This window comes from Phoca vitulina, unplaced genomic scaffold (genome assembly GCF_004348235.1).
Source record: "Phoca vitulina isolate PV1807 unplaced genomic scaffold, GSC_HSeal_1.0 scaffold52, whole genome shotgun sequence".
Lineage (NCBI taxonomy): Eukaryota > Metazoa > Chordata > Mammalia > Carnivora > Phocidae > Phoca > Phoca vitulina.
The window spans coordinates 10,352,296-10,377,480 of record NW_022589755.1 but is presented as its reverse complement, the minus strand read 5'-3'; the positions used below and the strand labels follow the sequence as shown (position 1 = coordinate 10,377,480).

The 25,185-nt window shown below is 39.8% G+C and overlaps 1 long non-coding RNA gene across 2 annotated transcripts in view; it reads left to right on the top strand.

Annotated features, from left to right (window-relative positions):
* The window catches only part of LOC116622233, a 41,400-nt gene that overhangs the window by 641 nt on the left and 15,574 nt on the right, over positions 1–25,185 (top strand). The window contains exons 1-2 of one of the 2 annotated variants that reach the window (XR_004297545.1): positions 659–699; positions 5,621–5,682. This is a non-coding gene — a long non-coding RNA (uncharacterized LOC116622233). Of the gene's footprint in view, positions 1–658; positions 700–5,620; positions 5,683–25,185 lie in introns of those variants that run through there. The other variant, XR_004297546.1, reaches the window with a different exon arrangement.

Genomic DNA, 25,185 nt, shown 5'->3' with positions numbered 1-25,185 from the left:
GTAGGGTTTTCACCATTCCCTCAGCGGTAAAGGCTATGCACGATGCCTAGACTGTGCAAATAACGTGGTTCATGCTGAACACTAGCTTTCCTTCTGGGTGTCAGGAATTTGAACATGGGACAGGCAGCGTGTGCCTGTGTGACCAGCCTGCAAGAGAAACCTTGGGTACTGAGTGTCTAATGGGCTTCCTCCATAGACACACTTCACAACACTTCACATGTCTTGTCACGACTTGTTGCTGGGGAATTAAGGGTTTCCTGTGTGACTCCATATGGAGAGGACTCTTGGAAGCTTGGATTTTTTTTTTTTCTAGACTTCACCCCATGAAGAGAGAGAGAGGGTAGAGGAGGGAAGCACTGAGCTTCCCCGATAGACAATACTCGGTGGCATTGTCGCAACCTCCCTCCCCGGCTCTTGCTAACCCTGTAGATGTTCGATCTACTGCTCAAGGTTTGAGCAAGCTTGCAACGAGAGGGTAAAAAGGGGGACTTTTAAAAAAAGATTTGCTTATTTATTTGAGGTGGGGAGGGGCAGAGGGAGAGGGAGAGAGAAACTCAAGCAGACTGTGCTAAGCATGGAACCTGATGCAGGGCTCCATCTCATGACCCTGAGATCACGACCTGAGCCAGAATCAAGAACCAAGAGTTGGACGCTCAACCATCTATACCACCCAGGCGCCCCAAAGGAGGACTTATAAAGGTACAGCTTTTGTATTTTGTGGCTATTGCCCCTGGGTGTATGATAAGAACTGATGCAAATTTATGTGCTTATAACCTAAACACTAGAGGGATCATCCCAATCAGGGGAAACCGCAGAGAATGTGTCAGGGGCCACACTCCCTTGCTTCCTGCTGCCTGTGAGCAGGCTGAAATTTCAACTTTGAATTTTGGGAACAGAATGAGTCTCTGTAAATGATGATTTTTGCTATGAGTCTTGCCTCTTGGAGCCTCTGGGGAAAAGGAGGCAACGTGAAAAGAGAGGCCATCTCCATGTGGAGATACACTTTTGGAGTTTTTAAAAGATTTTAGTTGGTAATGAGCTCTTGGGAAAATCAGATATCTGACCCTGAGAGGCAGATTACTTCTCCAACCTGGTGTGCGTATTTTTGAGAGGTCAGTTTGGACTCTAAGAATGACAAGGTAGAAAGGGCTTCGGACATCTTTACTTGGACTTGGGCACAGCTGTCTGACCCTGTAGTCTCAGCGTTGCTCCTGCCAGGGAAAAGCAGCCGGCTTTTTTGGAATGCTGAAATCGCAGATCCTCATTGCCTGGATCTGTCTCTGGGCTGAAACGCAATACTTGTCTGCCTGAGCTGTTTCAGCCCCAGCGTGTACTGTGCTGAATTGAAGTGGGATGGAATTGCTCCACTCAGGAAACTAGCTCAGACTATGTGACCCTTGCACCCCTCTGGGGGACCCTAAACTGTGACAAAACATCATGGGTGCTCCTGCTTCTGGGTATATACCCAAAGGAAATGAAAGCAGATTATGCAGGAAATGCTGCACCCCCATATTTATTGCAGTATTATTCACAATAGCCAAGATATGGAAACAACCCACGTGTCCACCAACTGATGAATGGATAAAAAAGATGTGGTGTATATATACAATGAAATGCTATTCAGCCATGAGAAAAAAGGAAATTCTGTCATTTGGGACAACATGGATAAACCTGGGGGACATTATGCTAAGTGAGATAAGTCAGAGAAAGACAAATACTATATATATATTTTACACATATATATATATTTTAAGATTTGTTTATTTGAGAGAGAGAGTGAGCCTAATATGGGGCTTGATCCCAGGACCCCGAGATCATAACCTGAGCTGAAACCAAGAGTTGGCTGCTTAACCAACTGAGCCACCCAGGTGCCCCACTATATATTTTTTATATGTGGAATCTAAAACAAAACAAAACAGAAAACTGAAGTCATGGGGCACCTGGGTAGCTCAGTTAAGCATCTGCCTTTGGCTCAGGTCATGATTCCAGGGTCCTGGGATCGAGCCCCACCCACATGGGGCTCTCTGCTCAGCATGGAGCCCGCTTCTCCCTCACCCTCTGCTGGCCGCTCTGCCTACTTGGGCACTCTCTCTCTCAAATAAATAAATATATAAAATATTTTTATTTTTATTTATTTTTTTAAAGATTATTTATTTATTTATTTGAGAGAGAGAGAATGAGAGAGAGAGAGCACATGAGAGGGGGGAGGGTCAGAGGGAGAACCAGACTCCCTGCCGAGCAGGGAGCCCGATGCGGGACTCGATCCAGGGACTCCAGGATCATGACCTGAGCCGAAGGCAGTCGCTTAACCAACTGAGCCACCCAGGCACCCCTATATAAAATATTTTTAAATAAAAACCTGAAGTCATAAAAGCAGAGTAAAATGGCAGTTACCAGGGGCTAGCAGTGGGGGACTGGGAGAGATGTTGGTTAAGGCTACATCTGGTTACCAAATACACAGTGCAAGGATTATAAACAACATAACTGTATTATAAACATTAAGCTTGCTAAGAGACTAGATGTTAAGTGTTCTCAACCCTAGAAGAAATGATAAATCTGTGACACCATGTTAACTAATGCTACAGTGGCAATCCTATTGCGATATAAATGTATCAAATCAACATGTTGCACACCTTAAATTTACACAATGTTATATGCCAAATATATCTCAATAAAAAAAAAGTGGATGCTGCTGCGCCCTCTGGATCCCATGGAAATACCCCCAGCGAAGGGCTTATTGCCTGATGGGGTCACCTGACACTGAGCTGCTGATCCACACTAGATGTCGATTCAGGGACTGATTGCATTCCTAGCTCGTGAGACCCGTGTGTCAAATAGAAACACGTCTGGACTTCAATTAGGAGAGACTTCGTTCAAAGGGACTTGCAGTAGGGAGAATGCTCCAATTTCACAAATCTGAAGGTGTCTCAAACTGAGACAGAAAAGAGCTTTTCTTTTCTTAAGGCAGGGTGAGTGGGCACTTTGTAGGGGAGGAGCAGGTGGCCAAAGCAGGGCTTCACAGGAAATGTTTCATGTCTTCGAAGATAGCCCAAGATCCCCTTGAGATGCTTGAGAGCAGTAGGTAAGGTAAGAAACCCAGAAGTAGCAGCCAGAAAATTACACTGTTGCTCTCCAAATCCCCAGACCCGGGAACCTCAACCATCACCTAGCCCACACCACCCCTGCTCAATTTGGGGCTCACACATCCCTCCGTTCATTTTGCAGTCTGCCCTTCCTGTGTTTGGGGGACTGTTGATACGAAGCTGTGGAAGAACTAATCACCCCTCAGGCAGTGCAAGAGGTCAATTAATAAAATATCCCTGGAGGGTGATGGAAGGCTTCACAAAGTCAACACCTGAGTAGGGTTTGAGGGGCACGTGCAAGTTCTCATGCCTGCCCTTCAGAAATGAAGGGAAAGAGGGTCTCCCAGGTGGAGACACTGGACTGAGCAAAGTGGTGAGAAAACTTGACTCGGGAAAGACTGTGTCTGGAAAGTTGGGTCTAGAGGAGGGACCCTGCTGGTGTCATGGGCAAAACTGAGCCGGGCGCACCAGCCCCTTCTTTGGTCCAGTGGGTTTTTCTGTGCAACTCCCAGTTGAAGTCATTTCCGATGCTCCTGGAGCCAGGGAGAAGTCTGTGTGCCCTGCACAGCTGTTTTCTGTATCTTTACTGCATTATGCCTCACAACAACCCTACAAGGAAGTTACGATGATCTTCCTTTTACACAGATGAGGCAACAAAGCCCAGAGAGGTAGCAGGTCAGTGTTAGAACCTCAAAGATGTGGCTCCAGAAACCACCCCCTTCCCTATGTCTTATTATCTGGCAAACAGGTCATTTGTCAGCAGGAGCTTTCTCTTTTCTGTGTTTGTGCTCCACTCCTCATGGTGGGTTGCATAGCGGCCCCCAAAGATGTCCATGTCCTAATCCCCAGAGCCCGTGAGTATGTTCCCTTGTGTGGTGCAAAAAAAACGTTGCAGGTGTGATTGAGTTAAGGGTCTTGAAATGGGGAGAGTAGCATGGATTATCCAGGTGGACCCAATGTAATCACAAGGCTCTTATAAGAGGAAGACGGGTGGTTGGAGGAAAGGAGAAATGTTACGCAGCTGTCTTTGAAGATGGAGGAAGGGGCTATGAGCAGCTTCTAGAAGCTGGAGGAGGCAAGAAATGGATTCTCTCCGTGGAGCTTCCAAAAGGAATCAGACCTGCTGACACCTTGATGTCAACTCTAACACTCCCTTTGGACTTCTGACCGCTAGAACTGTAAGAAAATATATTTATGTTCGTTTAAGTTAGCACACAGTTAGGTTATTACAGCCGCCACAGGAAACAAATCCACTTCTGGACCGCCCTTTCACCGATACGGGGATCATCCCCCTTCCTCTACTGTATTTGTCTTTAGAGCAGCCCAGTAACAAAGAGCAGAGGTTCTAGACTCAGCTGGATTCGGATCCAGCCACTGCCACTTCCCAAGCTTTATGACCTGGGTAACTTAGTCTCACTGAACCTCAGTCTTCATATTTGTTAAATGGGAGCATCCATCATCAAAATCCTCATTATTTAGGGAGAACTTATCTACTGTGCCAGATCTCCCATGGATATGCTCACAAAAGCCCCCAAACAACTCTAGGGGTTGTGTTTTGTTATCACTACTCAAGTATTGTTAAACAGGGACTCCGTCTTTGTTTAACATGACACATAAAAGTTAAAGTTTTCACGAGTCTATGAAGAAGAGGGATGTGCTTTTGAGCCTCTTCTGGCTTCCAGAAGAAAATCCACCAGCAATTATTCCTTTTTATAAAACAAATATAAACAACAAAAAAACCCTACCAGGCAACAAATAAAACTGCCAGTCAGGATTTCAGTTTTCTTTTTTTTTTATTTATTTATTTACTTGACAGAGAGACACAGTGAGAGAGGGAACACAGGCAGGGAGAGTGGGAGAGGGAGAAACAGGCTTCCCCCCGGAGCAGGGAGCCTGATGCGGGGCTCGATCCCAGGACCCCGGGATCCTGACCTGAGCCGGAGACAGACGCTTAATGACTGAGCCACCCAGGCGTCCCAAGGATTTCAGTTTTCAAAGATGAAATTCCCTGGTGTTCAGGTGTCTTACAAGCCCATTTGCAAAGATCGCTCTATGAGGGGACTAGCCTCTGATTTTCTGCAGCTGCCAGCAGAATCCCCGCAAGCAGAATTATAACCGCTTTCCTTCTACCCACACGTTTAATCCTCACAACTACCCAATGAGGTTAGGCACATGGTTATCCTCACCTTGCAGATGACCGAATTAAATCAAAGTTATTTGATCAGGTAGTAACATGGCCATGATTTAAATTCAGGCATTTTGGCACCAGGGCCAAAATACACGGTCGTGCCTCCCCTTCTCACACTGCCCAGGACTGGAGTGGCCAGCCTGGGAGCTCCAAGGAACAGTCGTTGGTGCTACCAGACGCCGCTGTTCTCATCCCAGGGGAAACTAGCGGTAGCCAGAATCTAGCCATGTGGGACCGTGTCTGTTTCATGTAGGGGGCATTTTTTTTTTTTTTTTCAATTTTCACAAAGATGCCAGATAGGCTAGAGATTTCCTGGCCTTTCTCTCATGACTTCTTTTCCTTTCTCTAGTTCTGTCTTCCTGAGACTCTGTCCTTCCCCAGAAAAAGGAGGAGACAATGACCGAGTTTCAGGTGAGCTGTGCTTTTTTTATCTCCTTTTGCAATGAGTGTACACATCTTTTTCTCAATTTCATGAAGAGTGAGAGATGACACCAAATATTTAGTATCTGTAATATATCAGATATTTACTTTTTATTTGATTTCATTTATGGTTCTCATTCTTTTGTTTCACAAATAGTGTAAAAGAATTCCTACCTTACTTTATTCTGCTTTCAAATCAGCTGTTTTCAATGCTCCTTTAAAATAAACCTTCATAACTACAGTTGCAATTAGACATTTTAGAAAAAGTATGATTTTTGACTGGTGCTTTCTTTGCCGATTTTTTATAACCACTTTGAAATGTAATTCCTATAGCCTAGAATTTATCCATTTAAAGTGTAAAATTCAGTGGTTTTCGGTATATTCAGGTAGGTGCAAGTATCACCACGATTTTAGAGCATTGTCATCACCTCAAAAAGCAACCCTGTACCATTTAACTACCACTCTCCCTATAAAAATGGAATCATCTAGTGTGTAGTCTTTTATGACTGGCCTCTTTGATACGATGTAATGCTATTGTAAACATCGGTATCCAAGTTTTTTATGTGGACCTATGTTTTCATTTCTCTGGGGTATCTCTCTTGGGTAGAGGTGGAATTGCTGGTCATATGGGAACTCTCTGTGTTTAACCATGTGAGGAACTGATGGACTGTTTTCCAAAGTGGTTGTACTAGTTTACACTCCCACCAGAAATGGATGGCTGGTTCCAGTTTCTCCACCTCCTTTTAGTTTATTTCCAGCCCTTGTCACTTAGGAATAAAGCTGCTATAAACGCTTTGCATGTAGCGTTTGGATGTGTGTTTTCATTTCTTTGGGGTAACTACCTAGGCGTGAGATTGCTGGATCTTAAGGTAAATTTTAGTCCGTTTTATTGCAAACCGTCAAACTATTTTCCAAAGAGCTGTTGTTTTTTGTGCAGTGGTTCCAGTTGCTCTGTAGTCTCAAAAGAACTTGGTATTTTCAAACTTTTTGTTTAATTTGATCCATTCTAATAGGTGTGACCCTCATTGTAGTTTTAACTTGCATTTCCCTAGGACTAAAGATACTGAGCATGTCCATGTGATTATTGGCCATTCTTATATTTTTTTAAAGTGTTTGAAAATTTTCCATTTAAGAAATCAATCAGTTGTCTCACTGAATTCTAAGACTTTGTAAATTCTGGATGCAAGTCCTTTATCAGTTCATCTTCTACTCTCACAATGTAGCTTAACATTGAAATTTTATAATAGTGTGAGTTTTTAATTTAATGAAATTTACCAAGTTTTCTTCTGATTCATCCTTTGTGTGTACAATATAAATCTTTGAATAACCCATGTTTATAAAGGTTTTCTCCTACATTTTCTTGTAAAAGTTTGATATCTCTAGTTTTGCATGTAAGTCTATGATGCAATCTTAGTAATTTCATAAATATGGTGCAAAGGATGAAGGTTCATATATCTTAACATACGGTTGTTTGATTATTTCAGTATAATTTGTTCAAAGACTGCCTTTTCTCCATTGAATTACCTTGGTACCTTTATCAAGAGTTCACTGACAGTTATGTGTGGTACTAGTTATGGATTCTGTTGCAATGAGCTGCATATCTGTTTCCATGCTAATACCACCCTGTCTTGATTGCTGTAACTTAAGAGTAAGTCCTGAAATTAGGTAGTACACGTCTTCTAACTTCATTCTTTTTCTAAAGAACCACCATATGGAGCTCAGTAGAATGTTGCTGCTTTCCATCTCTTAGCCAGGATGTCCCTGATAAACACAATTGGCCAAACCTTAGGCGGTCATCTTAGCACTGATGCCCTGGCCAACAAATGGCCCATCTTCACGTTTATCACTATCTATTGGACCATTGCCTAAAGATTGTCCCCTCTAGGGTAAAGGACTCTGGGAATCTCTTGCCCCAATACCCAAAATCTAAATCCAGTTCCACATGTCTCTACATACTCTAAAGCCCTAAGACCTGGCCTTGCGAGGACACTCCTTTTCATTTTCAGAATTCCAGGAATTACTGATGGTTACCAAGGCACACATTTCACTTCCCCAAGTAGGCATTACTAGCTCTAGGAAAAGACCATTGATAAAATTTTCATATTTCTCATAGGTCCCAGATAGTCCATTTAATTAAGAGACCTAATGGTGACCCCAAACAATGCCTTTTTAAATTGTAGCCCAGCAAATGGACCCCTAAATGGGTCTATATCTTGTCCCACATCTTAATTTCTCTTACTTCAGGGCTCCTTGGCAGACTCATACCAACACAAAAAAATATTTTCATCACCCTTTCCTATATTTAATGTTAGATCTTCTATGTATATAAAGACTGATTATGTTTGAGTCCCGTTAATAAGGTCTGTTTCTGTCTTTATAAATTTTTGATCTTGCCCCCATCCTATAAGGGCTGGAAACCAGATGGAAGGTACTCTCCTGGGACCTATTTGAGCCTAAACTTCCACCACCCCCCCCGAAAACTTTCCTGAATATTCATGTTATAAGGGGTGGATAATCTCTGTTTTCCCTCTGATCCTCTTTGGGAAATTTGTGTTCCAGGGCCATCCCCAAAGACCGTGTGGATTGCCAGAAAGGGAGACAGAAAATTCACCTAGTAAATATTACTCTTGGACATAATAAAATCAACACTGTATTAGTTTGCTAGGGCTGGGATTAACAAAATGTCACAGACTGGGTGGCTTAACAACAGAAACTCATTTTCTCTAGAGGCTGGAAGTCCAAGATCAAGGTGTGGGCAGGTTTGCTGCTTTTGAGGCCCCTCTCCTGGACTTGGAGATGGTGCCTTCTTGTTGTGTCCTCACATTGTCTTCTCTTTGTGCTGAGCATACCTGGTGTCTCTTTGAGTTGTCCAAGTTTCCCCCTCTTATAAGGACACCCAGTCAGATTGGATTAAGGTCTATCCCCAAAGACTTAATTTTAACTTCATCACCTCTTTAAAAGCCTTAGTTGTGAATATAGTCAAATTCTGAGGTACTGGGTGTTAGGACTTCAAAATATGAATTTGTGTGGGTGGTTGGACACAATTCAGCCCATTGCAATGTCCTATCCCATAATGATGAAATCAGACATGGTAATAATAATACATGCCAAGGAATCTCAACATCCTACAGCAAAGCCCATCCAGTGCAGCCACACACCATTCTGTTGACTGTTGGTCTGGTTACTACTGATTCGGATGCACTCATTGGTTTGCAACCAGGAGGCTCAAACCCTCCAAGTAAACCAGTTTCAACCAGACATGGTAAATGCTGAAGCTTGCATGCCATCAAGTTTAGCTAATATAAGCCCTACAATCTAAAGACCCTGCCTGGGCACCTGGGTGGCTCAGTCGTTGAGCGTCTGCCTTCAGCTCAGGTCATGATCTCAGGGTCCTGGGATCGAGCCCCGCATCGGGCTCCCTGCTCAGCGGGAAGCCTGCTTCTCCCTCTCCCACTCCCCCTGCTTGTGTTCCTGCTCTCGCTGTCTCTCTCTGTCGAATAAATAAATAAAATCTTTAAAAAATAAATAAAGACCCTGCCTATCACTGACCAATCCAACAATTGAGGTAAAGAGCCCTGAGTAATTAGCCAAATTAGAAGGCTTGCCTATTGGCTAAGGATGGATGTTTCAATTGGCAAGCAACCTGACACCCTATGAGCAACATACACTCAAATCAGCTATATGATTTAGAACATATTTGCAACAGGACTCCTTCCCATCGGTTACATACAAATACCACTAGTTTTTACATATACTTTATCAAACTGTCAGTTTATACCCTCATAACATAACAGTCTGACCTGCCACCTTGACCCAAGAAATTCAACAAGTTCTAACAACTTGAAGCCTATATCTTCTTGATGGCAATTGTTTCCTGACCTGTTGACTTTACCATACCTCAGTTACTCCATCATTAGTACACTGTATTTTAAAATAGTAGATGACAGGGTCATCTGTAAATAGCTTTATTTCTTTTTTATTATGTTCAGTTAGCCACTGTAGAGTACATCATTAGTTTTGATGTGGTGCTCAATGATTCATTAGTTGCATATAACACCCAGTGCTCATCATATGTGCCCTCCTTAATACCCATCACCCTGTTGCCCCATCCCCCCACCTCTTCCCCTCTGAGACCCTCAGTTTTTTTCCCGGAGTCTAGAGTCTCTCATGGTTTGTCTCCCGCTCTGATTTCTCCCCCGTCAGTTTTCCCTCCCTTCCCCTACGGTCCTCCGTGTTATTGCTTATGTCCCACATATGAGTGAAACCATATGATAATTGTCTTTCTCTGCTTGACTTACTTAGCATAATCCCCTCCAGTTCCATCCATGTTGATGTAAATGGTGGGTATTCATCCTTTCTGATGGCTGAGTAGCATCCCATTGTATATATGGACCACATCTTCTTTATCCATTCATCTGTTGAAGGGCATCTTGCTTCTACAGTTTGGCTATTGTGGACATTTCTGCTAGAACATTGGGGTGCATATGCCCCTTCTTTTCACTACATCTGTATCTTTGGTGTAAATACCTAGTACTGCAATTGCTGGGTCGTGGGGGAGCTCTATTTTTAACGTCTTGAGGAAACTCCATACTGTTTTCCAGAGTGGCTGTACCAGCTTGCATTCCCACTGACAGGGTGTAGGAGGTTCCCCTTTCTCCACATCCTCGCCAACATTTGTTGTTTCCTGTCTTGTTAATTTTTGCTATTCTAACTGGTGTAAGGTGATATCTCATTGTGGTTTTGATTTGAATTTCCCTGATGGCTACTGATGTTGAACACTTTTTCATGTGTCTGTTAGCCATTTGTATGTCTTCTTTGGAGAAGTGTCCATTGATGTCTTCTGCCCATTTTTCGACTGGATTATTTATTTTTTGGGTGTTGAGTTTGAGAAGTTCTTTATAGATCTTGGATATCAGCCCTTTATCTATAATGTCATTTGCAAATATCTTCTCCCATTCTGTTGGTTGCCTCTTAGTTTTGTTGATTGTTTCCTTTGCTGTGCAGAAGTTTTATTTCTTTCTAGTCTGTACTCCTATTAGTTTTTGCACTAACTTGGACCTCCAGTCCAATATTGAACAGAAGTAGTGAAACTGGACATCTTTGCCTTGTTCTCAATCTTAGCAAGAAGGCATTCATTCTTTCAATATTTAGTATGACATTAGCTGTAGAGTTAAAGATTTTATTTATTAGAAAGAGACAGTGAACGAGAGAGCAAGCAGGAGTGGGGGGGGGGGGCTGGACAGAAGGAGAGGGAGAAGCAGACTTCCCACTGAGTAGTGAGCCTGACGTGGGGCTTGATCCTGGGACTCCAGGATCATGACCTGAGCTGAAGGCAGACACTTGACCAACTGAGCCAACCAGGCAACCCAGCTGTAGAGTTTTTATAGATCCCTTTTATGAGAGAGCAATCCTTCTATTCATAGTTAATTGAGAATGTTAATCATTTATGGGTGTTGAGTTTTATAGCTATTAAAATGGCCATGTCATTTTTTTAGTATCATATTAACATGGTGAATTATATTGATAAAATTTTAAATGTTAAACCAACATTGCATTCCCTGAATGATCCCCACTTGGTCATGAATTTATTCTTTGTAAATATTGCTGGATTCAATTTCCTAATGTTTGGGTAAAATTTTCACGTATATTTGTGAAATTTATCCATCTCTATAGTTCGTTTTTTCTCTTCACCACCCCCATGCAGTACTTGTTACTCCCTGTGATTTGTTTATTCCATAACTGGAATCCTGTATTTCCCACTCCCCTTTACCCATTTTGCCCAGTCCCCACTCCCTCCACTCTAGCAACCATCAGTTCTCTATATTTGAGTCTGCGTCTGTTTTTTGTTTGTTTTAAATTCCACACATACGTGTAATCATAGGGCATTTGTCTTTCTCTGACTTACTTCACTTAGCATAATACTCTCTAGGTCCATCCATGCTATTGCAAATGGCAATATCTCATTCTTTTTTTTTTAAAGATTTTATTTTTTATTTTTATTCAATTAAGCAACATATAGTACATCATTAGTTTTTGATGTAGTGTTCAATGATTCATTAGTTGCTTTTTTATTTGAGAGAGAGAGCGAGAGTGCACTAGTGGTGGGTGGGGAGGGGCAGAGGGAGAGAGAGAAGCAGACTCCCCTCTGAGCAGGGAGCCCAATGAGGGACTCGATCCCAGGACCCTGAGCTCATGACTTGAGCTGAAAGCAGACGCTTAACTGACTGAGCCACCCAGGTGCCCCTATTTCATTCTTTCTATGCTTAGTAATATTCCATTTTATATATATATTCCATTCCAAATATAAATATTCCATTTATATATATATATACTATATGTGTATATATAAATATTGTATATACGTGTATATGTATATAAACATAAAATACACACACACATGCATACACACCACATCTTTATCCATTCATCTATTGATGGACACTTGGGTTGTTTCCACATTTTGGCTGTTGTAAAGCTGCAGTAAATGTAAAGGTGCATACATCTTTTTCAATTAGTATTTTCATTTTGTTTGGGTAAATACCCAGTAGTTACTGGATCATATGGTATTTCTATTTTTAATTTTTTGAGGAACCTCCATACCATTTCCCATAGTGGCTGCACCAACTTCAATTCCCACCAACAGTGCACAAGGGTTCCTTTTTCTCCACATCTTTGCCAACACTTGTTATTTCTTTTTGGTAATAGCCAGTCTGACAGGTGTAAGGTGATATCTCATTGTTTTTCTTGGAATGTGTGCTTTTATTAGGTAATTTATTTTTTTAAAGATTTTATTTATTTGACAGAGAGATAGAGAGCACAAGTAGGCAGAGCAGGCTCTCCTGCCAAGGAGGGAGCCCGACGCGGGGCTCAGTCCCAGGACTCTGGGATCATGACCTGAGCCGAAGGCAGCCGCGTAACTGACTGAGCCACTTAGGCACCCCAGATAATTTTTTAAGGTGACCATTTTGGATATGCTGGATTGGTATTAAAAACAGAAAATATATGCTTGCATTTCTAGTACAGGCTAAAATTATGGAGATGATATTAAAATGATTACTTGTCTTTATTCAAAAGTTTTCTTTTGAAGAAAAGAATTCATGGCTTGAAATAAGCTTTAAAAAATCACCAGTGTCAGATTTATACTATAAAAATAAAGTAGAATTTAACCCTATTTTATAGAACACATTACACCGATTGTAGGAGGGGATATCACTGTCCTAATGTAGGAGACAGAGAATGACTCAGCATTATAGTCATGTGGTAAGTGATCTTAGAGTCCCAAATAACACAGGAGAATTATGGTTTCAGAGGTAACCTGACTATAGAACTTGATCTACTTTTGTGCCGTAAACCTAACTAATCTGACATCTTGTTTGAAATGCTTCACTGTGTTGTCAGAGGTAAACATAATTATGGAAACAAAGTTTTCCATGGTAGAATGCTTATCTGCCAAAGCCTTTGACACATTGGTTCCTACAGCAATTCTGTAAAGTAGGTATTTCCATATCCTTTTCACAAATGAAGATACTGAGGCCCAGGGTGTTAAACTAGGCCACTTAGCTAACAAATACACAAACCAGACCATTTTAGCCCAGGTAAATATAACACCAAAGCCCAAACTCTTAACCAGTAAGCTTACACTGTCTTGTTTAAGGATTTTGCCTGATTCTGTTTAGGAAAAATAATTCATTCTGGTCACAGAACATAAGAGATTGAAGGAAATTTATAATTTTTTAAATCCTTCTATATTACATATAGAAAAACAGGCCTTTTAAACTTTATGATAAAAATAAGGTGTTTATACTTATCTGTAAAACATAGTAAGGGCATAGTTTTGTTTTAAATGCATTTCTTTGTCTAACGTACCAAACCATCCATACATTACCTAGCACTTCCCAAAGGTAAATTACCTTTGGACTATTTATGCAAACAGAATAGGGTAGCATGGTGAGCTGAGGAAGAAGTGAAAGTATGTTGAATTGTACTGTGTACTGTGATAGGTATTGGATAATTTTCACATAATTTAGTTTTAGAGATTTGATATAGGTTGATCCCAGAAGAATGCTAAATGAACAGCAGTAAATGGTTGAATCTGCTTTGCTTGCTTCTGTTCCCTACCCGTGGTGGGGAAAGCAATGAATGATTCCTTTAGTGGAAACCATCCATGCTCCAATAGTATATGTGATATTTGAAGTCTCCGGCTCTTCTCACTTCTTCTTTCTACCTCAGGATCTGTAAGAGCCTTGAGTGTGTCCTACAAATACCATTTTTGTCTGTAGACTTTCCCTTAGTTTTCAGAGCATTTTTAGAGACCTCTGAATCATCAGGAATAACACAGGGTGGATGAGAAGAAGGGAGATTGGTAATTTATGGAATAATCAAATTTTAGCACTGGAAATGGCCCAGTTGGTTTTACAGATCTATCTCTCCAGCCACTTGTATTTCAAAGATGTGGAAACTGAGACCCACCAAGCTCTCGTGATCTACATTCCCAGTTAGATTCAGATATCAATCCACCTGGAATGAGGTGGCACCCATCCAGGACTTTTCCCTGAATGACTTTATACTTTTATATACATTTAACTATATGATGTGCAGAATCCCAAGTAGATATTTGGGGCTTTAGGATATTGGTTTATTTACAGTGTTTTTGAGTGTATCTCTTTGTTTGTTTGTTTTTTAATGGTTGCTTTGGCTATTATGTTGAAGTGTGGAAGCCTTCCATTTAGGATCGTTTACCTTCCCTACTTTTAAATATCACTGTCTTGAATATCAGGTGGTGGTTTGGTATTTGTTTCAATCATCTAATATGTTTTATAAAACTCAGGAAGATTATTGTATGTGGCCATTTTTCTTTTTTTAAAATTCAATTAGCCAACATATAGTACATCATTAGTTTCAGATGTAGAGTTCAGTAATTCATCAGTTGCATATAACACCCAGTGCTCCTATCATGTGCTCTCCATAATGCCCATCACCCAGTTACCCCATACCCCCCCACCTCCCCTTCCACAACCCTCAGTTTGTTTCCCAGAGTCAAGAGTTGTCTCTATGGTTTGTCTCCCCTTTCTTCCCATTCAGTTTTCCCTCCCTTCCCCTATGATCTTCTGCATTATTTCTTATATTCCACACAAGTGAAACCATATGATACTTGTCTTTCTCTGACTCATTTCACTCAGCATAATCCCTTCCAGTTCCATCCATGTTGATTTAAATGGTAAGATTTCATCTTTTTTGATGGCTAATATTCCACTGTGTGTGTGTGTATGTGAATACACACACACACATATATATGTATATATATGTATATACCACATCATCTTTATCCATTCATCTGTTGATGGACATCTGGGCTCTTTCCATAGTTTGGCTATTGTGGACATTGCTGCTATAAACATTGGGGACATTGCTGCCATTGGGTGGAGTGATCTAAAAAGGTACCCCTTCAGATCACTACATTTGTATCTTTGGGGTAAATACCAGTAGTGCAATTGCTGGGTTGTAGGGTAGCTCCATTTTTAACTTCTTAAGGAACCTCCATACTGTTTTCCAGAGTGGCTGCACCATCTTGCATTCCCACCAACAGTGTAAGAGGGTTCCCCTTTCTCTACAACCTCTCCAACATTTGTTGTTTCCTGACTTGTTAATTATAACCATTCTGACTGGTGTGAGGTGGTATCTCATTGTGGTTTTGATTTGTATTTCCCTGATGCCAAGTGATGTTGAACATTTTTTCATGCATCTGTTGGCCATTTGTATGTTTTCTTTGAGGAAATGTCTGTTCATGTCTTCTACCTATTTCTTGACTGGTATTTGTTTTTTTGGGTGTTGAGTTTGATAAGCCATATTTCTGTTCCTTTTGTTCTTCCTTATGTTCCAACATTCCTTCTATTACCATTTCCTTTCTGTTTGAAATTTTTTTCAGCCATTATTTAAAGGTAGGTCACTAGCAACAAATTCTTTGTTTTCCTTCATCTGAGGATGTCGCTATTTTTCCTTCATCCTGAAGGATAGTTTTGCTGGATATATAATTTGAAGATGAGTTTTTTGTTTGTTTTTCCAGCACTTGGAAAATGTGCAACTTCTTCTGACCTCCATATCTCACTGTGGTTTTGATTTGCATTTCCTTGATGATTAGTGATGTTGAGCATCTTTTCATGTGTCCATTTGCCATCTGTATGTCTTCTTTGAAAAAATGTCTATTCAGGTCTCTGCCCATTTTAATCAGATTATTTGTGTGTTTGGCATTGAGTTGTAGGAGTGCTTTATATATTTTGGATATTAACCTTTTATCAGATATATCATTTGCAAACATGTTCTCCAGTAGGTTGTCTTTTTGTTTTATTGATGGTTTCCTTTGCTGTGCAAAAAACACAGTTTGCCATTCTTGTAATATCTTTGGTTTGGATATCAAAGAAATGTTGGCTTCATAAAATGAATGGAAAAGAATTTCCTCCAATTCTCCAGAAGATTTTGTATAGAATTAGTATTAATTTAACTCTTCGGTAGAATCTACCCATGTAGCAACCTGAGACTTGAATTTTTAATTAGTTTTTTGTATTTTAAGGAACACATTTAACTACAGATTCCATTTTTTAAATACAGGAATAGAATGGCTCTATATTTCTTGTTGGGTTTATAATGGATATTTTATATCTTTTAAGGAATTTTTCATCTAGGTTTTATGGGTAAAAATGTGTTTGTAATATTTTATCTTTTAATGGCTTTAGTATCTCTAATGATGCCCACTCTCATTCCTGATATTGATAATTTTGATCTTGTCTCTTTATTCCTACTTAGAGTGGTTAGAGATTTGATTTTTATTGGTCTTGTCAAAGAATCAAAGTTTTTGTCTCACTGATTCATCTCCATTCTGTTTCTGGTTTTTGTTTCATGGTTTCTGCTTTATTTTATTTTTATTTTTTTAATTTAATTTAATTTTATTATGTTATGTTAGTCACCATACAGTACATCGTTAGTTTTTGATGTAGTGTTCCATGACTTATTGTTTTCATATAACACACAGTGCTCCATGCAATACTTGCCCTCCTAAATACCCATCACTGGGCTAGCCCATCCTCCCATCCCCCTCCCCTCTAAAACCCTCAGTTTGTTTCCCTGGAGTCCATAGTCTCTCATGGTTCATCTCCCCCTCTGATTTCCCCCCCTTCATTTTTCCTTTCCTTCTCCTAATGTCCTCCATGCTATTCCTTATGTTCCACAAATTAGTGAAACCATATGATGATTGACTTTCTCTGCTTGACTTATTTCACTTAGAAAAATCTCCTCCAGCCCCATCCATGTTGATACAAAAGTTGGGTATTCATCCTTTCTGATGGCTGAGTCATATTCCATTGTATCTATGGACCACATCTTCTTTATCCATTCATCTGTTGAAGGGCATCTCAGCTCTTTCCACAGTTTGGCTATTATGGACATTTCTTTTTTTTTTTTTTTTTTTAAAGAGAGAGAGACAGAGAAACAGCATGAGAGGGGAGAGGGTCAGAGGGAGAAGCAGGCTCCCCGCTGAGCCAGGAACCCGATGCGGGACTCGATCCCAGGACTCCGGGATCATGACCCGAGCCGAAGGCAGTCGCCCAACCAACTGAGCCACCCAGGCGCCCCTATTATGGACATTTCTACTATGAACATTGGGGTGCATATGGCCCTTCTTTTCACTACCTCTGTGTCTTTGGGGTAAATACCCAGTAGTGCAATTGCTGGGTCATAGGGTAGCTCTATTTTTAATTTTTTGAGGAATCTCCACACTGTTTTCCAAAGTGGCTGTACCAACTTGCATTCCCACCAACAGTGTAAGAGGGTTCTTTCTCCACAACGTCTCCAACATTTGTTGTTTCTTTCCCTTTCCATTTTTGCCATTCTAACTGGTGTAAGGTGGTACCTCAGTGTGGTTTTGATTTGAATTTCCCTGATGGCTAATGACGATGAACATATTTTCATGTGTCTGTTAGCCATTTGTCGTCTTTGGAGAAGTGTCTGTTCATGTCTTCTGCTTTATTTTTTTTCCAAATTAAACTTTGAGTTTAATTGACTTCTCTTTTTCTAGTATCTGGATGTGAAAGCTTAGGTCCTTGATTTCTTCTATTTCAATATAAACACCTCATGTTATAAATTCTTGCACCACTTTAGTTGCATAAACTCCTTTTGTGTTTTACCCTTGTGATTTTTTTTTTTTTGGTCCCATCTCATATTTATGATTTCAACTCTTTTAAAAGTTGCAGTGTACCTGAAAGGAGTTTGTAATCTGCCATTGGGTGGAGTGATCTAAAAATGCCAGTTATGTCAAGGTGGTTGATAAAGGTGTTCAGGTTCTCTGTCTTTACAGATTATCTGTTTACTTCTTCTGTGTTTTCAGAGAAAAGAGCATGGAAGTCTCCAACTCCAGTTGTGGCTGTGTCAATATCTTTGATTTCGATCCTCTTTTGATTCATGTATGTTTAAGTACATTAAGTAGATGTATACATATTTACAATGGTTATGTCTTCTTAATAAATTTACTCCTTTATCTTTGAGGAATGTCTTTATTTACACCTATTAATAGTTTTGTTCTAAAGTCTATTCTCTTTTTTTTTTTTTAAGATTTTATTTATTTATTTGACAGACAGCGAGAGAGGGAACACAAGCAGGGGGAGTGGGAGACGGAGAAGCAGGCTTCCCGCTGAGCAGGGAGCCTGATGCGGGGCTCAATCCCAGGACCCTGGGATCATGACCTGAGCTGAAGGCAAACGCTTAATGACTGAACCACCCAGGCACCCCCTAAAGTCTATTATAATAATACAGACACTCTAGGTTTTTTTTAATTAGTATTTGCATCTGTTTCCATCATGTTATTTTTCCTATCTGCAAAGAAGAGAAAGTAAAACTTGTAAATTCATTCTGTGATGCCAGCATTACCCTGATACCAAAACCAGATAAAGACACCACAAAAAAGAGAACTACAGGTCAATATCTTTGGTGAACATAGATGCAAAAAATCCTCAATGAAATACTAGCAAACCAAATCCAGCAATGCATTTTAACTCATCATTAGGGAAATACAAATCAAAACCACAATGAGATACCACCTCACACCAGTCAGAATGGCTAAAATTAACAACACAGGAAACAACAGCTGTTGGCAAGGGTGCAGAGACAGGGGAACACTCTTACACTGTTGGTAGGAATGCAAACTGCTACAGCCACCCTGGAAAACAGTATAGAGGTTCCTCAAAAAGTTAAAAAATAAAACTACCCTATGACCTAGCAATTGCACTAGTAGGTATTTACCCAAAGGATACAAAAATACTGATTTGAAGGGGCACATGCACCCTGATGTTTTATAGCAGCATTATCAACAATAGCCAAACTATGGAAAGAGCCCAGATGTCCACTGATTGATAAATGGATGGAGAAGATATGGTATATATACACAATGGAATATTACTCAGCTATCAAAAAGAAAAAAATCTTGCCATTTGCAACCATATGGACTAATAACTGAATGCAGTAAAGTCTCAGGATACAAAAGATGCGTGGGATAACTTCAATCTTTTTGAATTTGTTAAGACTTGTTTTGTGGCCTAATAGGTGATCTATTCTGGAGAATATTCCATGTGCACTTGAAAATAATGTGTATTCTGCTGTTTTAGGATAGAATGTTCTAAATATATCTGTTAAATCCACCTGATCCATTGTGTCCTAGAAAGCCATTGTTTCCTTGTTGATTTTCTTATTGGATGATCTGTCCATCAATGTAAGTGTGGTGTTAAAGTCCCCTACCATTATTGTAGTACTATCGATTAGTTACTTAAAGTTTGTTACTGTTTTATGTATTTGGGTGCTCCTATGTTGAGTACATAAATACTTAAAAATGTTATATCCTCTTGTTGGATTGTCCCCTTTGTTATTGTGTCCTTCTTTGTCTCTTGTTACAGTCTTCGTTTTAAAGTCTAGTTTATCCAACATAAGTTGGCTACTCCAGCTTTCTTTTGATATCCATTTGCATGATAAATGCTTTTCTATCCCCTCACTTTCAATCTGCAGGTGTCTGTAGGTCTAAAATGAGTCTCTGTAGACAGCATATAGATGGGTCTTTTTTTTTTTTTTTTTTTTTTATCTGTTCTGTCACCCTGTGTCTTTTGATGGGAGCATTTAGTCCATTTACATTCAAAGTAATTATTGATATATATTTATTGACATTTATTACTTGTTTGTGGTTGTTTCTGAATACTTTCTCTGATCCTTTCTTCTCTTTTATGGTTTGCTGGTTTTCTTTAGTGATATATTTGGATTTTTTCCTCTTTGTTCTTTGCCTGTTTATTAGTGGTTTTTGATTTGTGGTTACCATTAGGTTTGCACAGAACATTTTCTGCATATAGCAGTCTATATTAACTTGATGTTTAAGTTTGAATACGTTCTTTACTTCACCCACCCCCACACACTCATTTTAAGTATATGGTATCATACTTTATTTTGTGAGTTCCTGGACTGATTTTTTACTGAAATATTCATCAATCCTGCTTTTGTGTTTCCTACCTTCATACTGTCACTTATGGTCTTTCTTTTCTACTCAAGGAGTCCCCTTTAATATTTGATATTTGGAAAATCTGTCCAATTTTCCCAGCACCATTTATTGAAGAGGACTCTCTTTTTTTTCCGTTGGATATTCTTTCTTGCTTTGTCGAAGATTAGTTGACTACAGAGTTGAGGGTCCATTTCTGGGGTCTTTATTCTGTTCCATTGATCTATGTGTCTGTTTTTGTGCCAGTACCATACTGTCTTGATGATGATTACAGCTTTGTAATACAGCTTGAAGTCAGGTATTGTGATGCCCCCAGCTTTGGTTTTTTTGTTTTGTTTTGTTTTGTTTTGTTTTTAACATTCCCCTGGTGATTCGGGGTCTCTTCTGGTTCCATACAAATTTTAGGATTGTTCTGTGAAAAATATCGATGATATTTTGATAGGGATTGCACTGAATGGGTAGATTGCTCTGGGCAGCACAGACATTTTTTTTTTTTTAATTTTTTTATTGTTATGTTAATCCCCATACATTACATCATTAGTTTTAGATATAGTGTTCCATGATTCATTGTTTGTGCATAACACCCAGTGCTCCATGCAGAACGTGCTCTCCTCAATACCCATCACCAGGCTAACCCATCCTCCCAACCCCCTCCCCTCTAGAACCCTCAGTTTGTTTTTCAGAGTCCATTGTCTCTCATGGTTCTTCTCCCCCTCCGATTTCCCCCCCCTTCATTCTTCCCCTCCTGCTACATTCTTCTTCTTCTTTTTTTCTTTCTTAACATATATTGCATTATTTGTTTCAGAGGTACAGATCTGAGATTCAACAGTCTTGCACAATTCACAGCGCTTACCAGAACACATACCCTCCCTAGTGTCCATCACCCAGTCACCCCGTCCCTCCCACCCCACCCCCACTCCAGCAACCCTCAGTTTGTTTCCTGAGATTAAGAATTCCTCATATCAGTGAGGTCATATGATACATGTCTTTCTCTGTTTGACTTATTTCGCTCAGCATAATACCCTCCAGTTCCATCCACGTCGTTGCAAATGGCAAGATCTTATTCTTTTTGATGGCTGCATAATATTCCATTGTATATATATATACCACATCTTCTTTATCCATTCATCTGTTGATGGACATCTTGGCTCTTTCCACAGTTTGGCTATTGTGGACATTGCTGCTATAAACATCGGGGTGCACGTAGCCTTTCGGGTCCCTACTTTTGTATCTTTGGGGTAAATACCCAGTAGTGCAATTGCTGGATCATATGGTAGCTCTATTTTCAACTTTTTGAGGAACCTCCATACTGTTTTCCAGAGTGGCTGCACCAGCTTGCATTCCCACCAACAGTGTAGGAGGGTTCCCCTTTCTCCGCATCCCCGCCAACATCTGTCATTTCCTGACTTGTTAATTTTAGCCACTCTGACTGGTGTGAGGTGGTATCTCATTGAGGTTTTAATTTGGATTTCCCTGATGCCGAACGATATTGAACACTTTTTCATGTGTCTGTTGTGGGCAGCATAGACATTTTAACAATGTTTATTCTTCTAATCCATGAGCATGGAAAATTTTTCCATCTCTTTCTGTCTTCTTCAATTTCTTTCATAAGTGTTTTGGAGTTTCTAGAGTACAGATCCTTTACCTCTTTGGTTAGGTTTATTCCTAGGTATTTTATGGTTTTTGGTGCAATTGTGAATGGGATCAATTCCTTAATTTCTCTTTCTTCAGTCACATTGTTAGTGTATAGAAATGCAACTGATTTCTGTGCATAGATTTTGTATCCTGCCATGTTGCTCAAGTGCTGTATGAGTTCTAGTGTTTTGGGGTGGAGTCTTTTGGGTTTTCCACATAAAGTGTCATGTCATCTGTGAAGAGAGAGTTTGACTTCTTCTTTGACAATTTGAATGCCTTTTATTTCTTTTTGTTGTCTGATTGGTGAGGGTAGGACTTCTAGTACTATTTTGAACGATAGTGGTGAGAGTGGGCATCCCTGCCGCGTTCCTGACCTTAAGGGAAAAGCTCTCAGTTTTTCCCCATTGAGAATGATATTCGCTAAGGGCTTTTCATAGATGGCTTTTATGATACTGAGGAATGTTCCCTCTACCCCTACACTGTGAAGAGTTTTAATCAAGAAAGGATGGTGTATTTTGTCAAATGCTTTTTCTGCATCAGTTGAGAGGATCATATGGTTCTTTTCTTTTATTAATGTGTTCTATCACATTGATTGATTTGTGAATGTTGAACCACGCTTGCATCCCAGGAATAAATCACACCTGGTCATGGTGAATAATGCCTTTAATGTACTGTTGGATCTTACTAGCTAATATCTTGTTGAGTATTTTGGCATCCATGTTCATCAGGGATATTGGTCTGTAATTCTCTTTTTTGATGGGGTCTTTGGTTTTGGGATCAAGGTAATACAGAACTCATAGAATGAGTTTGGAATTTCCCTCCATTTCTATTTTTTGAAACCGCTTCAGTAGACTAGGTATTATGTCTTCTTTAAATGTTTGGTAGAATACCCTGGGAATCCATCTGGCCCTGGACTCTTGTTTTTTGGGAGGTTTTTGATTATTGCTTCAATTTCCTTGCTGGTTATTTGTCTGTTTAGATTTTCTACCTCTTCCTGTTTGTCTTGGTAGTTTATAAGTTTCCAGGAATGCATCCATTTCTTCCAGATTGCCTAATTTGTTGGCATATGGTTGCTCATAATATGTTCTAACAATTGCTTATATTTCCTTTGTATTGGTTGTGATCTCTCCCCTTTCATTCATGTTTTTATTAACCATATTTATTCTTCCAATCCATAAGCATGGAATGTCTTTCCATTTCTTTGTGTCCTCTTCTTCAGTTTCTTTCATCAGTGTTTTATAATTTTCAGAGTACAGATCTTTTATCTCTTTGGTTAGGTTTATTCCTAGGTATCTTACGGTTTTTGGTACAACCTAACCTTACACCCAAAGGAGCTAGAAAAAGAACAAATGAAGCCTAAAGCCAGCAGAAGGAAGGAAATGCTGAAGATTAGAGCAGAAATAAATGATAGAGAAAATAAAACCCAATATAACAGATCAATGAAACCAGGAGCTTGTTCTTTGGAAAAATTAATAAAATTGATAAACCCCTAGCCAGACACTTATCAAAAAGAGAAGAGAAAGGACCCAAATAAAATCACAAATGAGAGAGGAGAAATAACAAACAACACCACAGAAATATAAACAATTAGAAGAGAATATTATGAAAAACAGTTCTCAATATGTAACTTCTTTGAAACCCTGCAGGTTATCCCTTTTCTGTTTTCAGTAAGTTTTCATATTAAACATAATTTTTGTATTATGTTAGTCCCCATACAGTACATCATTAGTTTTTGATGTAGTGTTTCGTGATTTATTGTTTGCGTATATACACCCAGTGCTCCATGCAGTACGTGCCCTCCTTAATACCCATCGCCAGGCTAACCCATACCCTACCCCCTCCCCTCTAAAACCCTCAGTTTGTTTCCCTGGAGTCCATAGTCTCTCATGGTTCATCTCCCCTTCTGATTTCCCCCCCTTCATTTTTCCTTCCTTTCTCCTAATGTCCTCCATGCTATTCCTTATGTTCCACAAGTTAGTGAAACCATATGATGATTGACTTTCTCTGCTTGACTTATTTCACTTAGCATAATCTCCTCCAGCCCCATCCATGTTGATGCGAAAGTTGGGTATTCATCCTTTCTGATGGCTGAGTAATATTCCATTGTATCTATGGACCACATCTTTATCCATTCATCTGTTGAAGGGCATCTTGGCTCTTTCCACAGTTTGGCTATTGCGGACATTGCTACTGTGAACATTGGGGTGCATATGGCCCTTCTTTTCACTACCTCTGTGTCTTTGGGGTAAATACCCAGTAGTGCAATTGCTGGGTCATAGGGTAGCTCTATTTTTAATTTTTTTGAGGAACCTCCACACAGTTTTCCAAAGTGGCTCTGCATTCCCACCAACAGTGTAATAGGGTTCCCCTTTCTCCACAACCTCTCCAACATTTGTTGTTTCTTGCTTTGCCAATTTTTGCCATTCTAACTGGTGTAACGTGGTATCTCAGTGTGGTTTTGATTTGAATTTCCCTGATGGCTAATGATAATGAACATTTTTTCATGTGTCTTTTAGCCATTTGTCTTCTTTAGAGAAGTGTCTGTTGATGTTTTCTGCCCATTTTTTGACTGGATTATTTGTTTTTTGGGTGTTGAGTTTGAGAAGTTCTTTATAGATCTTGGATATCAGTCCTTTGTCTGTAGTATCATTTGCAAAAATCTCCCATTCTGTGGGTTGCCTCTTTGTTTTGTTGACTGTTTCCTTTGCTGTGCAGAAGCTTTTTATCTTGAAGTCCCAAAAGTTCATTTTTGCTTTTGTTCCCCTTGCCTTTGGGGACGGGTCTTGAAAGAAGTTGCTGTGGCCGATGTCGAAGAGGTTACTGCCTATGTTCTCCTCTAGGATTTTGATGGATTCCTGTCTCACATTGAGGTCTTTCATCCATTTTGAGTTTATCTTTGTGTATGGAGTAAGAGAATGGTCGAGTTTCATTCTTCTGTATATAGCTGTCCAATTTCCCCGGCACCATTTATTGAACAGACTGTCTTTTTTCCATTGCATAGTTTTTCCTGCTTTGTTGAAGATTATTTGACCATAGAGTTGAGGGTCCATATCTGGGCTCTCTCTTCTGTTCCATTGGTCTATATATCTGTTTGTGCCAGTACCATATTAAACATAATTTTTGTTTCTCTTCTAAAGTAGACAGGACAAGTATCATTATCCACAGTTTTCAGATGAAGAAACTGTTGCTTACTAAGACTTGGAGACAAGGGGGTTCAGGAAATAAAGTAAAAGAAAAAAAGTATATGCCAACAAACTGGGCAACCTGGAAGAAATGGCTAAATTCCTAGAAATATATAAATTATCAAAACCAAAACAGGAAGAAATAGAAAACCTGAA